The 12,765-nt window shown below is 43.7% G+C and overlaps 1 protein-coding gene across 3 annotated transcripts in view; it reads right to left on the bottom strand.

The window, feature by feature from the left end:
* The window catches only part of ARSG (arylsulfatase G), a 115,509-nt gene extending 105,120 nt beyond the window's left edge, over positions 1-10,389 (bottom strand). Inside the window, exon 1 of one of the 3 annotated variants that reach the window (XM_027080491.1) lies at positions 10,296-10,389. The gene's annotated coding sequence lies outside the window, so the exon portion shown is untranslated. The other 2 variants (XM_027080490.1, XM_027080489.1) reach the window with 2 other exon arrangements.
* Positions 10,390-12,765: the final 2,376 nt, after the last annotated feature.

Genomic DNA, 12,765 nt, shown 5'->3' with positions numbered 1-12,765 from the left:
TATACATCGCACTGCAAAACGAGAAGCTGTCCTGGGTTTCAGGTTTATGGTTAATACAGGGGAGGCCTACAGTCTCCAACAGGTGGGCCAGACTCTGTTGCATAAGTAAGGAAACTAGCTCCCCCTGGTGTTCAGTGTCTGTCATGACCGCCTGAGGGTGCTGAACAAGAAAAGTGCCAAGGTCAGGAACTTGCAAAATTTCGTTTTTCACGTACGAAAAACTCTCACGGCCCAATCACAATGACCACAGTGACTATAGATCTCCTAGTGGGGAAATGGGACAGCAAAACTGATACCCCAGAACACTTTATCTATAAAGGCTTTTAAAATATAGCTCACCCAAGGTTATGGGAAAAAAATACAAACTGTTGTGGCCATGAATTTATATTATGTATCTACCTTTCCGGCAACTCAAGAAGAGAACAAGCACACTAACCATCCTAGCAACTTACTCCCCTAGAATTCGACCCAAACTCTACCTTCTCTACACTGGGGACTCTCTTGCTAAGTCCCTACTTCACCGCGGGTCTCCCGACTGTGTGAGGGCAGCAGGGCCACGCTAACCTGTCCTCAGCAGAAGCTGATCCTCTCCCCACATCCTACTGGCTCTGCTTGCTAAATGTATCCCGAACCTGACTGCCTTTGCCAACTCCGCCAGCAGCCCTGATCCGAGTCAATGTCATCTTCGCTCCATCACTGCAATCGTCTTACAGCAAGTTTGCCCACTTCCGCTCTCGCCACACATGTACCCCAGCCCACCCTGGCCTTCGTTTTCCAGACAGAAGCCTTGTAACAATCCTTTTAAAGCATGAGTTGTACACGACCACATGCCCAAGTCTAGTACTTTCTGCCCGGCTCTTACTGCACCGGCTTTATTATTGTTCCTTGGAATCACACGCCTCAGGCCTTGGCATCTGTGGTTCCCTTTGCCTGGTCCCGCTTCCCTGAGATGTGCACATGACATGAGCCTTCAATTTGGTCCCCCCCGCAAAAGTCACCCCCCTGAGGAGGCATGTGCGAATATCCTATCCAAAACAGCACTTGTTTCTACCCCTTTACTCTGAGGTTATACAAGTATTGTTTACTCACTTATTATCATTAAAGCATAGCAGTTTTTGTTCACCGCTATATCCCCAAAGCTTTGAGCAGGGCCTGGCACATTGCAGGTGATGCTCCAAAAAAAATGGATGAGTTAACGAGTGCCTCATTTTTCACTGACATTTTCCAGAGGAAAAAAAAATGGTACCTATTTACGATTACACTCAAGAGTCTGGTGCTTCTACGAATCAGCTCGACGGCCTGAAAGCACGGTGCTCAAAAGCTGCTGGTCCCAGGCTCGTCCTGCATTCCGTACCCCTCCCTCTCCCCTGCTTGAGTGAGTCAGAGCCCCTTAATCAGCTGCTCCTTTAACCCCGTCCTGTCTGAGCGAAGAACAGATGCCCTCAGGCGACCTACACGCACAGGAGAGGCCAAATCCAAAGCTGAACCCCGGGAGCTGTGCGAACAAAGAAGAGAAAGGGAAATCTCTCCCAGCAGCCTCGGGAGCAGCGGATTAAATCTCCACGATCAACCTGATGTGCCTGCATCTGTGGAATACCTGAATAGACAACGAACCATCCCAACATTGAGGCGGTGGACTTTGGGAGCAACGGTAGACTTGGGGTTTGCTTTCTGCATCTAATTTGTTTCTGGATTTATGTTTATCTTAGTTTAGTATTTAGAGCTTATTATCATTGGTAGATTTATTGATTTGGTTACGCTCTTTCTTTTTTTTAATATTTATATATATTTTTTATTTTTCTCTTTTTGTGAGTGTGTATATGTACGCTGCTTTGTGTGATTTTGTCTGTATAGCTTTGCTTTTACCATTTGTCCTAGGGTTCTGTCTGTCCATTTTTTGTTTGTTTTTTTTTTAGTATAGTTTTTAGTGCTTGTTATCATTGGTGGATTTGTTTTTCAGTTTGGTTGCTCTCTTCTTTCTTTTATTACTTTTTAATTTTAATAACTTTATTTTATTTTATTTATTTTTTTCTTTCTTTCTTTCTCCCTTTTCTTCTGAGCCATGTGGCTGACAGGGTCTTAGTGCTCCGGCCCGGTGGCAGCCTGTGCCTCTGAGGCAGGAAAGCAGAGTTCAGGACATTGGTCCACCAGAGACGTCCTGGCGCCATGTAATATCAAACAGCGAAAGCTCTCCCAGAGATCTCCATCTCAACGCTAAGACCCAGCTCCACTCAACGACCAGCAAGCTACAGGGCTGGACGCCCCATGCCAAACAACTAGCAAGATAGGAACACAACCCCACCCATCAGCAGAGAGGCTGCCTAAAATCATAATAAGGTCACAGACACCCCAAAACACACCACCAGATGTGGTCCTGCCCACCAGAAAGACAAGATCCAGCCTCATCCACCAGAACACAGGCACCAGTCCCCTCCACCAGGAAGCCTACACAACCCACTGAACCAACCTTACCCACTGGGGACAGACACCAAAAACAACAGAAACTACGAACCTGCAGCTTGCAAAAAGGAGACCCCAAACACAGTAAGTTAAGAAAAATGAGAAGACAGAAAAACACATAGCAGATGAAGAAGCAAGGTAAAAACCCACCAGACCAAACAAATGAAGAGGAAATAGGCAGTCTACCTGAAGAAGAATTCAGAGTAGTGACAGTAAAGATGATCCAAAATCTTGGAAATAGAATGAAGAAAATACAAGAAATGTTTGACAAGGACCTAGAAGAACTAAGGAGCAAACAAACAATGATGAACAACACAATAAGTGAAATTAAAATTCTCTACAAGGAATCAATAGCAGAATAACTGAGGCAGAAGAACAGATAAGTGACGTGGAAGATAAAATAGTGGAAATAACTACTGCAGAGCAGAATAAAGAAAAAAGAATTGAGGACAATCTGAGACACCTCTGGGACAACATTAAACGCACCAACATTCGCATTATAGGGGTCCCAGAAGGAGAAGAGAGAGAGAAAGGACCCAAGAAAATATGTGAAGAGATTATAGTTGAAAACTTCCCTAACATGGGAAAGGAAATAGCCACCCAAGTCCAGGAAGAGCAGGGAGTCCCATACAGGATAAACCCAAGGAGAAACACGCCGAGACACATAGTAATCAAATTGGCAAAAATTAAAGACAAAGAAAGATTATTGAAAGCAGCAAGGGAAAAACAACAAATAACATAAAAGGGAACTCCCATGAGGTTAACAGCTGATTTCTCAGCAGAAACTCTACAAGCCAGAAGGGAGTGGCATGATATACTTAAAATGATGAAAGGGAAGAACCTACAACCAAGATTACTCTACCGGGCAAGGATCTCATTCAGATCCGATGGAGAAATCAAAAGCTTTACAGACAAACAAAAGCTAAGAGAACTCAGCACCACCAAACCAGCTCTACAAGAAATGCGAAAGGAACTTCTCTAAGTGGGAAATACAAGAGAAGAAAAGTACCTACAAAAACAAACCCAAAATAATTAAGAAAATTGATATACATATAAATAATTACCTTAAACATGAATGGATTAAATGTTCCAACCAAAAGACACAGGCTCGCTGAATGGATACAAAAACAAGACCCATATATATGCTGTCTACAAGAGACCCACTTCAGACCTAGGGACACAAACAGACTGAAAGTGAGGGGATGGAAAAAGATATTCCATGCAAATGGAAATCAAAAGAAAGCTGGAGTAGCAATACTCGTATCAGATAAAATAGATTTTAAAATAAAGAATGTTACAAGAGACAAGGAAGGACACTACATAATGATCAAGGGATCAATTCAAGAAAAGATATAACAATTATAAATATATATGCACCCAACATAGGAGCACCTCAATAGATAAGGCAACTGCTAACAGCTCTAAAAGAGGAAATCAACAGTTACACAATAGTAGTGGGGGGCTTTAACACGTCACTTACACCAATGGACAGATCATCCAAACAGAAAATTAATAAGGAAAGACAAGCTTTAAATGGTACAATAGACCAGATAGATTTAATTGATATTTATAGGACATTCCATCCAAAAACAACAGACTACATTTTCTTCTCAAGTGTGCACAGAACATTCTCCAGGATAGATCACATCTTGGGTCACAAATCAAGCCTCAGTAAATGTAAGAAAATTGAAATCATATCAAGCATCTTTTCTGACCACAACGCTATGAGATTAGAAATGAATTATAGGGGAAAAAACATAAAAAAACAAACACACATGGAGGCTAAACAATACGTTACTGAATAACCAAGAGATCACTAAAGAAATCAAAGAGGAAATCAAACAATACCTACAGACAAATGACAATGAAAACACGACAATCCAAAACCTATGGGATGCAGCAAAAGCAGTTCTAAGAGGGAAGTTTATAGCTATACAAGCCTACCTCAAGAAACAAGAAAAATCTCAAATAAACAATCTAACCTTACACCTAAAGGAACTAGAGAAAGAAGAACAAACAAAACCCAAAGTTAGCAGAAGGAAAGAAATCATAAGATCAGAACAGAAATAAATGAAATAGAAACAAAGAAAACAATAGCCAAGATCAATAAAACTAAAAGCTGGTTCTTTGAGAAGATAAACAAAATTGATAAACCATTAGCTAAATTCATCAAGAAAAAGAAAGAGAGGACTCAACTCAGTAAAATTAGAAATGAAAAAGAAGTTACAACACACACCGCAGAAATACAAAGCATCCTAAGAGAATACTACAAGCGACTCTATGCCTATAAAATGGACAACCTGGAAGAAATGGACAAGTTCTTAGAAAGGTATAACCTTCCAAGACTGAACCAGGAAGAAACAGAAAATATGAACAGACCAATCACAAGTAATGAAATTAAAACTGTGATTAAATATCTTCCAACAAACAAAAGTCCAGGCCCAGATGGCTTCACAGGTGAATTCTATCAAACATTTAGAGAAGAGCTAACACGCAACCTCCTCAAACTCTTCCAAAAAATTGCAGAGGAAGGAAAACTCCCAAACTCATTCTATGAGGCCACCATCACCCTGATACCAAAACCAGACAAAGATACTACAAAAAAAGAAAATTACAGACCAATATCACTGGTGAACATAGATGCAAAAATCCTCAACAAAACACTACCAAACAGAATCCAACAACACATTAAAAGGATCATACACCATGATCAAGTGGGATTTATCCCAGAGATGCAAGGATTCTTCAATATAGGCAAATCAATCAATGTGATACATCATATTAACAAATTGAAGAATAAAAACCATATGATCATCTCAAGAGATGCAGAAAAAGCTTCTGGGGCTTCCCTGGTGGCGCAGTCGTTGAGAGTCCGCCTGCCGATGCAGGGGGACATGGGTTCGTGCCCCGGTCCAGGAAGATCCCACATGCCACGGAGCAGCTGGGCCCGTGAGCCATGGCCGCTGAGCCTGCATGTCCAGAGCCTGTGAGAGGCCACAACAGTGAGAGGCCTGCGTACCGCAAAAAAAAAAAAAAAAAGCTTCTGACAAAATTCAACACCCATTTATGATAAAAACTCTCCAGAAAGTGTGCATAGAGGGAACCTACTTCAACATGATAAAGGCCATATACGACAAACCCAGAGCAAACATCATTCTCAATGGTGAAAAACTGAAAGCATTTCCTCTAAGATCAGAAACAAGACAAGGATGTCCACTCTCACCACTATTATTCAACATAGTTTTGGAAGTCCTAGCCACGGCAATCAGAGAAAAAAAAGAAATAAAAGGAATCCAAATTGGAAAAGAAGAAGTAAAACTGTCACTGTTTGCAGATGACATGATACTATACATAGAGAATCCTGAAGATGCCACCAGAAAACTACTAGAGCTAATCAATGAATTTGCTAAAGTTGCAGGATACAAAATTAATGCACAGAAATCTCTTGCATTCCTATACACTAATGATGAAAAATCTGAAAGAAAAATTAAGGAAACACTCCCACTTACCATTGCAACAAAAAGAATAAAATACCTAGGAATAAACCTACCTAGGGAGACAAAACACCTGTATGCAGAAAACTATAAGACACTGATGAAGGAAAGTAAAGATGATACAAACAGATGGAGAGATATATCATGTTCTTGGATTGGAAGAATCAATACTGTGAAAATGACTCTACTACACAAAGCAATCTACAGATTCAATGCAATCCCTATCCCAATCAAATTACCTATCCCAATCCCAATCAAATTACCAATGGTATTTTTTACAGAACTAGAACAAAATATCTTGAAATTTGTATGGAGACACAAAAGACCCCGAATAGCCAAAGCAGTCTTGAGGGAAAAAAACGGAGCTGGAGGAATCAGACTCCCTGACTTCAGACTATACTGCAAAGCTACAGTAATCAAGACAATATGGTACTGGCACAAAAACAGAAATATAGATCAATACAACAGGATAGAAAGCCCAGAGATAAACCTACACACCTATACTCAACTAATCTATGACAAAGGAGGCAAGGATACACAATGGAGAAAAGACAGTCTCTTCAATAAGTGATGATGGGAAAACTGGACAGCTACATGTAAAAGAATGAAATTAGAACACTCCCTAACACCATACACAAAAATAAACTCAAAATGGATTACAGACCTAAATGTAAGACTGGACACTATAAAACTCTTAGAGGAAAACATAGGAAGAACACTCTCTGACATAAATCACAGCAAGATCTTTTTTGATCCACCTCCTAGAGTAATGGAAATAAAACCAAAAATAAACAAATGGGACCTAATGAAACTTAAAAGCTTTTGCACATCAAAGGAAACCATAAACAAGACGGAAAGACAACTCTCAGAATGGGAGAAAATATTTGCAAATGAATCATCGGACAAAGGATTAATCTCCAAAATATATAAATAGCTCATGCAGCTCAATATTAAAAAAACAAACAACCCAATCCAAAAATGGGCAGAAGACCTAAATAGACATTTCTCCAAAGAAGACATACAGATGGCCAACAAACACATGAAGAGCTGCTCAACATCATTAATTATTAGAGAAATGCAAATCAAAACTACAATGAGGTATCACCTCACACCAGTTAGCATGGGCGTCATCAGAAAATCTACAAACAACAAATGCTGGAGAGGGTGTGGAGAAAAGGGAACCCTCTTGCACTGTTGGTAGGAATGTAATTGATACAGCCACTATGGAGAACAGTACGGAGGTTCCTTTAAAAACTAAAAATAGAACTACCATATGACCCAGCAATCCCACTACTGGGCGTATACCCTGAGAAAACCATAATTCAAAAAGACACATGCACCCCAGTGTTCACTGCAGCACTATTAACAATAGCCAGGTCATGGAAGCAACCTAAATGTCCACCGACAGATGAATGGATAAAGAAGATGTGGCACGTATATACAATGGAATATTACTCAGCCATAAAAAGAAATGAAATTTAGTTATTTGTAGCGAGGTGGATAGACCTGGAGTCTGTCATACAGAGTGAATTAAGTCAGAAAGAGAAAAACAAATACCACATGCTAACACATATGTACGGAATCTAAAAAAAAAAAAAGGTTATGAAGAACCTAGGGGCAGGACAGGAATAATGACGCAGATGTAGAGAATGGACTTGAGGACACAGGGAGGGGGAAGGGTAAGCTGGGACGAAGTGAGAGAGTGGCACAGACATATATACACTACCAAATGTAAAACAGATAGCTAGTGGGAAGCAGCCGCATAGCACAGGGAGATCAGCTCAGTGCTTTGTGACCACCTAGAAGGGTGGGATAGGGAGGGTGGGAGGGAGACACAACAGGGAGGAGATACGGGGATATATGTATATGTATAGCTGATTCATTTTGTTATATAGCAGACACACACCACTGTAAAGCAATTATACTCCAATAAAAATGTTAAAAAAATAAAAAAAAAGCCCTGCTGGTCCAGGGACTTCCCTGGTGGCTCAGTGGTTAAGGATCCGCCTGCCAATGCAGGGGACACAGGTTCGAGCCCTGGTCCGGGAAGATCCCACATGCCACAGAGCAACTAAGCCCGTGTGCCACAACTACTGAGCCCACATGCCACAGCTACTGAAGCCCGCGCACCTAGAGCCCGTGCTCCATAACAAGAGAAGCCACCGCAATGAGAAGCCGGCGCACCACAACAAAGAGTAGCCCCCTCTCACCACAAGTGGAGAAAGCCCCGCACAGCAATGAAGACCCAACGCAGCCAAAAATAAATTAAACTAAATAAATAAATTTGTTCAAAAAAAACACTGCTGGTCCAACATCTGAGATGGGTGTCAAAGGGCAGTAAGGTCCTATATGGGCAGGTCAGCTCTGAGGAAGAAAACATAAATCCATTGGAGACTAAACAAACAGTGGGAAGAAATCACCACTAGGGTAGGTACGTCAGTCTTCAGTATCTGCTGGTTCCACATCTGAGGAGCCACCCAACTGAGGATTGAAAACATTTGGGAAAAAAGGCTTCCAGAAAGTTCCAAAAAGCAAAACTTGAATTTCCCACATGCCTGGCAACTATTTAAATAGCATTTACATTGTATTTACAACTCTTTATATTGTATCAGGTATTATAAGTGAACTAGGGATGCTTTAAGGTATACTGGAGGATGTGCATAGGTAATATACAAATACTACACCATTTTATATCAGCGACTTGAGCATCCACAGATTTTGGTATTGGGGGCAGGGGGCAGGTCCTGGAACCAATCCTCCTGCAGATACAGGGAGCCTGCATGCGAACGGAATGCTGTGAGTTTGAACACACACTGCTGGTGCAGAATTTGTTTTGACTTAACCTATTTTCCAGCAGACTTCTTCTTCATGATGCCTCCCCCCTCACCCACAACGGACCGCACACAGCTTGTGGGATCTTAGTTCCCTGACCCCAGGCCCTTGGCGGCAAAAGCACAGTCCTAACCACTGGACCGCCAGGGAATTCCCTCACAATGCTTTTTTTTTTCCCCCCCCCCCAGTGGCTCAACTGGTAGCAAGTGCTTTTCTATATATTGAGCTTCTTTTTTTTGGTGCTCAAGCAAAGCACTGTGATTTCTCTGACTTTGAGCAACCCCAGATGGCCCAACTTGAATAGAAAAGAGGTTGAAAGAAAGTTTAATCTTATAAGCTCTTCTCTAAACAATGTGAAAAAAAACTGGTTAGGTGTCTGGCTTGTGGTATTTTACTCCTTATGAGGTCATACAGGACAGTGACAACAAAGCAGAACCTGAAATTGGGGAGATCTGGTCCCACCTTTGCCATTGGTGTAACTAACTACACAAGAGTTTACTTCGCTACTGCGGGCTTGTTTGCACATTAACACTTCCCAACTCTGCTTTCCAAAAGTGGAAAGGACGCACCAGGCCCTTCGCAATGGGAGGAGACAGTAAAACTCCATCCGCCACCGGGAAAACCCGCAAGTCCCAAGGCAAATCTACAGGGAACCCAGAGACCCTTCCAGTGCTCCCCACTTTCAGCCTGAATGTGAACCCTCTCTGTACACACTGTGCGGAGACCCCGTGACCTTTCCCTTTCAAAGCCTCACTCCCTTGTTACTTCAGCTTCACAGGGACATCTTTGCATGCGGACTAGAAATCGGTCCGAACTGAGCTCCGCCCCGTCCAATACAGCAGCCAGGACCCGTGGGACCTGCTGGCCACTTGAAATGCGGCCAATGGGAACTGAGAGGCGCTGCCCCAGTAAAACACACGCGGAATTTGAAGACTTAGTAGGTGAAAATAATGTGAAGTGAGATAAGCAGAGAAAGACTGATGCTGTATGCCATCACACACACGTGGGCTTTACCAGAGCAGAACTGATACAAACAGGGAGAGAATGGTAGTTATCAGGGGTTGGGGGAGGGCGAACAGGAGCGAAGGTTTAAGGATCCAAATTCTCAACCAGTAGATAAATAAATCCTGGAGATGAGTGCACAGTACTGGGACGACACAGACAACAATACCGTATTATAAACATCCAACCTGCCGGGAGACTAGGTCTTAGTTATTCCCAGACACACACACATATACACACACGCAAGGAACGTAAAATATGTAAGTCTTATACCCATCTCCCGTTGGTAATATTCTGGACGTACTGGAGCACGCAGACTACACGATTACATTAATTTCACCTGCTTCTCTCTGCACGCGCTCACGAGGCTCCTAGAAACATGCCCTGCCACAGTGGCTCGTGTTACACCGGCCGGAGCCGCTCTGATCACCCATCGGAGCCGAAACAAGGAATGAGGTTAAGGCTCCACAGGCCTCGGCACCGCTGGGTCCGCGCGGATGCACTCACGGCTCTGCGCCCGCGCCCCTCGCCCGCCGGCCTCCAGCCCCGCCTGCGGCCCACGTGGCTGCGCTGCGCTCGGTCGTCCGGTCCCGCGGAAGGGAGGCCCGCTGCGCCCCGCGGTCCGGTCGGTCCGGACGGGGGAGCCCCGGGCGGAAGCTGCCGGGCGCTTCCTGCGGGGGAGAGGGAGGAGGAGGGAGAGGGGGAGGAGGGAGGTTGGGGGACCAGGATGGGAGCGCGCTCGTTCGCGGCGTGGGCATCTCTGCTGCGGAGCCGGGGCCGCGCTCGGCCTCCCGCTTTAGTCTCTGCGGCCTGAACTGAAAACGTAACCCTTCCCTTGCCCCAAGAGACACTGCTGAGTCCCTGGGCGCCACCGTGAACGCTCCAGATTCACTGTTTTCTAGAATGGTGTTCACCCGTGGAAAACTACTCTCTTTACTCCCAAATACCTTGTTCCTTCAGCACTTGCAGAGCAAAAGCTGCATAGGTTTCTGTTTGTCACTAAGTGAAAATCATTCTTAAAAACTACAAAGATTTACCTACAGTGTATAAATTTAGTTGCAGGAAACAAATTATCTAACTTAACCCTAAGAAATGTTCCAAAAGTAAATGCAATGCAATAATTGGTTATACACACTTCAGTGATGATTTCTGAATAAGTGCCCATGACCTAAAACTTCTGCTCATCCAGCTTGTGACAAGAGTGAATGATTTGTTTCAATTGACCTTTTTCCTGGTCTCACAGTGCAAAGGCGGTGCAAACAGGCTTCTATCTTGACCAAATAACTGTAACCCCCACTGACACACACAGCCAAATCTGAGTTCTTTTAGGCTTGTAACTAACGCTGACCTACACGACTAAAGCTGTGCTTACCCTGTAGGAAAAGGAAAGAAAACTGGACGGAATGGAGAAGAGTTAAAAGCGCATGACTCCAGGAAGATACACAACCCGTAATACAATCCACAAAAGTCCACGCTGCACTGGGTTCTCTCTGCAGTATTAGAATGACCAAGCGTCTGCCCTCCAGTTAGTTTTAACGGCAAACCACCATTTTCTAAATGACTCAGGGAGGTTTAATCGAGTAGGAGAGTGAATGGAAGAGAAACCGTTGGTTCGGTTCTAAAATGTGCTTTAAATCATACTGCAATAAATAATAACTGAAAGGATTTAGGCATCAAAGTTAAAAAATTACCTTTAGTTTCACCCTCAAGATTAAAGGAGAAGTGGGAATCTGCTGGGCATGCAGTCATGTGATTTGCTCTAATTTCCAGATTTCTGGGAGACTGGATCCAGCTGAGGCAGGCTCTCCGGCTCTCAGGTCTGAGGTCTTCGCCCTGTTCCCCACGGTGGGAATCCAGCCCATGTTCCCAGCCGGACAGGCCGTCATGGGCATTCCTGGCACACCCACGGGGAACCCCACCCGGCGCTCTCACTCAAAGAAACAATGCAACAGAAAAAGTGCAACACTCACAACCGTAAGGACCAGTATGTAAGAGGGACGAACCAACCAGACTCCATACTGGATCTGTGTCTTTCACTTTAACCTTCCTGTTCTGCCACTTTTGCTACAATTTAAGAATGTTGCCTAGAGCCTGAAATATACAGAAGAGCCCATTCTCAAGGCTCTGACCTTGAAGGGTGTAACACTTTTCCATCCATATACAGAGGAAAAGCTGCAGAAGAGAATAACATTTATCTTGTTGGAGGTTCACAGAACATGGTGACCTGACCTAAGGGGACAGCTGCAAGAACAAAGGATTCTGACACCAAGAAGTCTGCAACAACCCACCACGGCCCCGCCCCTTTTAGTATAAAAGCCTGAATTCTACCAACCACATCCCCGCCCCTTTTAGTTTAAAAGCCTGAATTCTAACTCCTTTGGGACACTAGTCTACCATCTTCTTGGTCTGCTGGCTTTCTGAATAAGGTCACTATTCCTTGCCCCCAAAATTCGCCTCTTGACTTACTGGCCTGCCGTACCGGCCAGCGGGACAAGCTTGCACTCCGCAACAACTACAACAAATCATCGCAAGACCCCTCACAAAGGGCTCTCTGAGAGCTGAGAACTGCAGTCCCCACAAGCATACGGCGCACTGCAAGCGCCACTGGCATTTTCACTGGAAAATACTCTTGAGAAGAGGACATGTTTTAAGCTGCTAAAAGCTGAAGTGAGCTGTTGCTTCTTTCAGGGATGAGCTAACAATCAGCAAAGGAAAAAAAGAAGTAAGGCAGCCCCCAAGGGTGGAAAAGTTTGCAGAAAAGCAGAAGGGGTGTGAATGGAGAAAGTGACTTGGCCCGGTCAGCAGACGGGGAGCACCTCTTTCTAAAAACTGAACCAGAAATCATCCTCTGGAAATTATGTTCCTTGGAAACCCTTTCTCAGGACAGGGAGAGCTATGTTTACAGGACTCATTAGTTACTAGTTACGGCTGGCCCTGGCTCTCTCAGGAGACATAAACATATCTGAAGAATGGAAAT

Source organism: Aethalodelphis obliquidens, unplaced genomic scaffold, assembly GCF_003676395.1.
Source record: "Aethalodelphis obliquidens isolate GAN/ISIS:26980383/991018 unplaced genomic scaffold, ASM367639v1 scaffold44, whole genome shotgun sequence".
NCBI lineage: Eukaryota > Metazoa > Chordata > Mammalia > Artiodactyla > Delphinidae > Aethalodelphis > Aethalodelphis obliquidens.
This window is presented reverse-complemented; position numbering and strand designations above follow the sequence as displayed.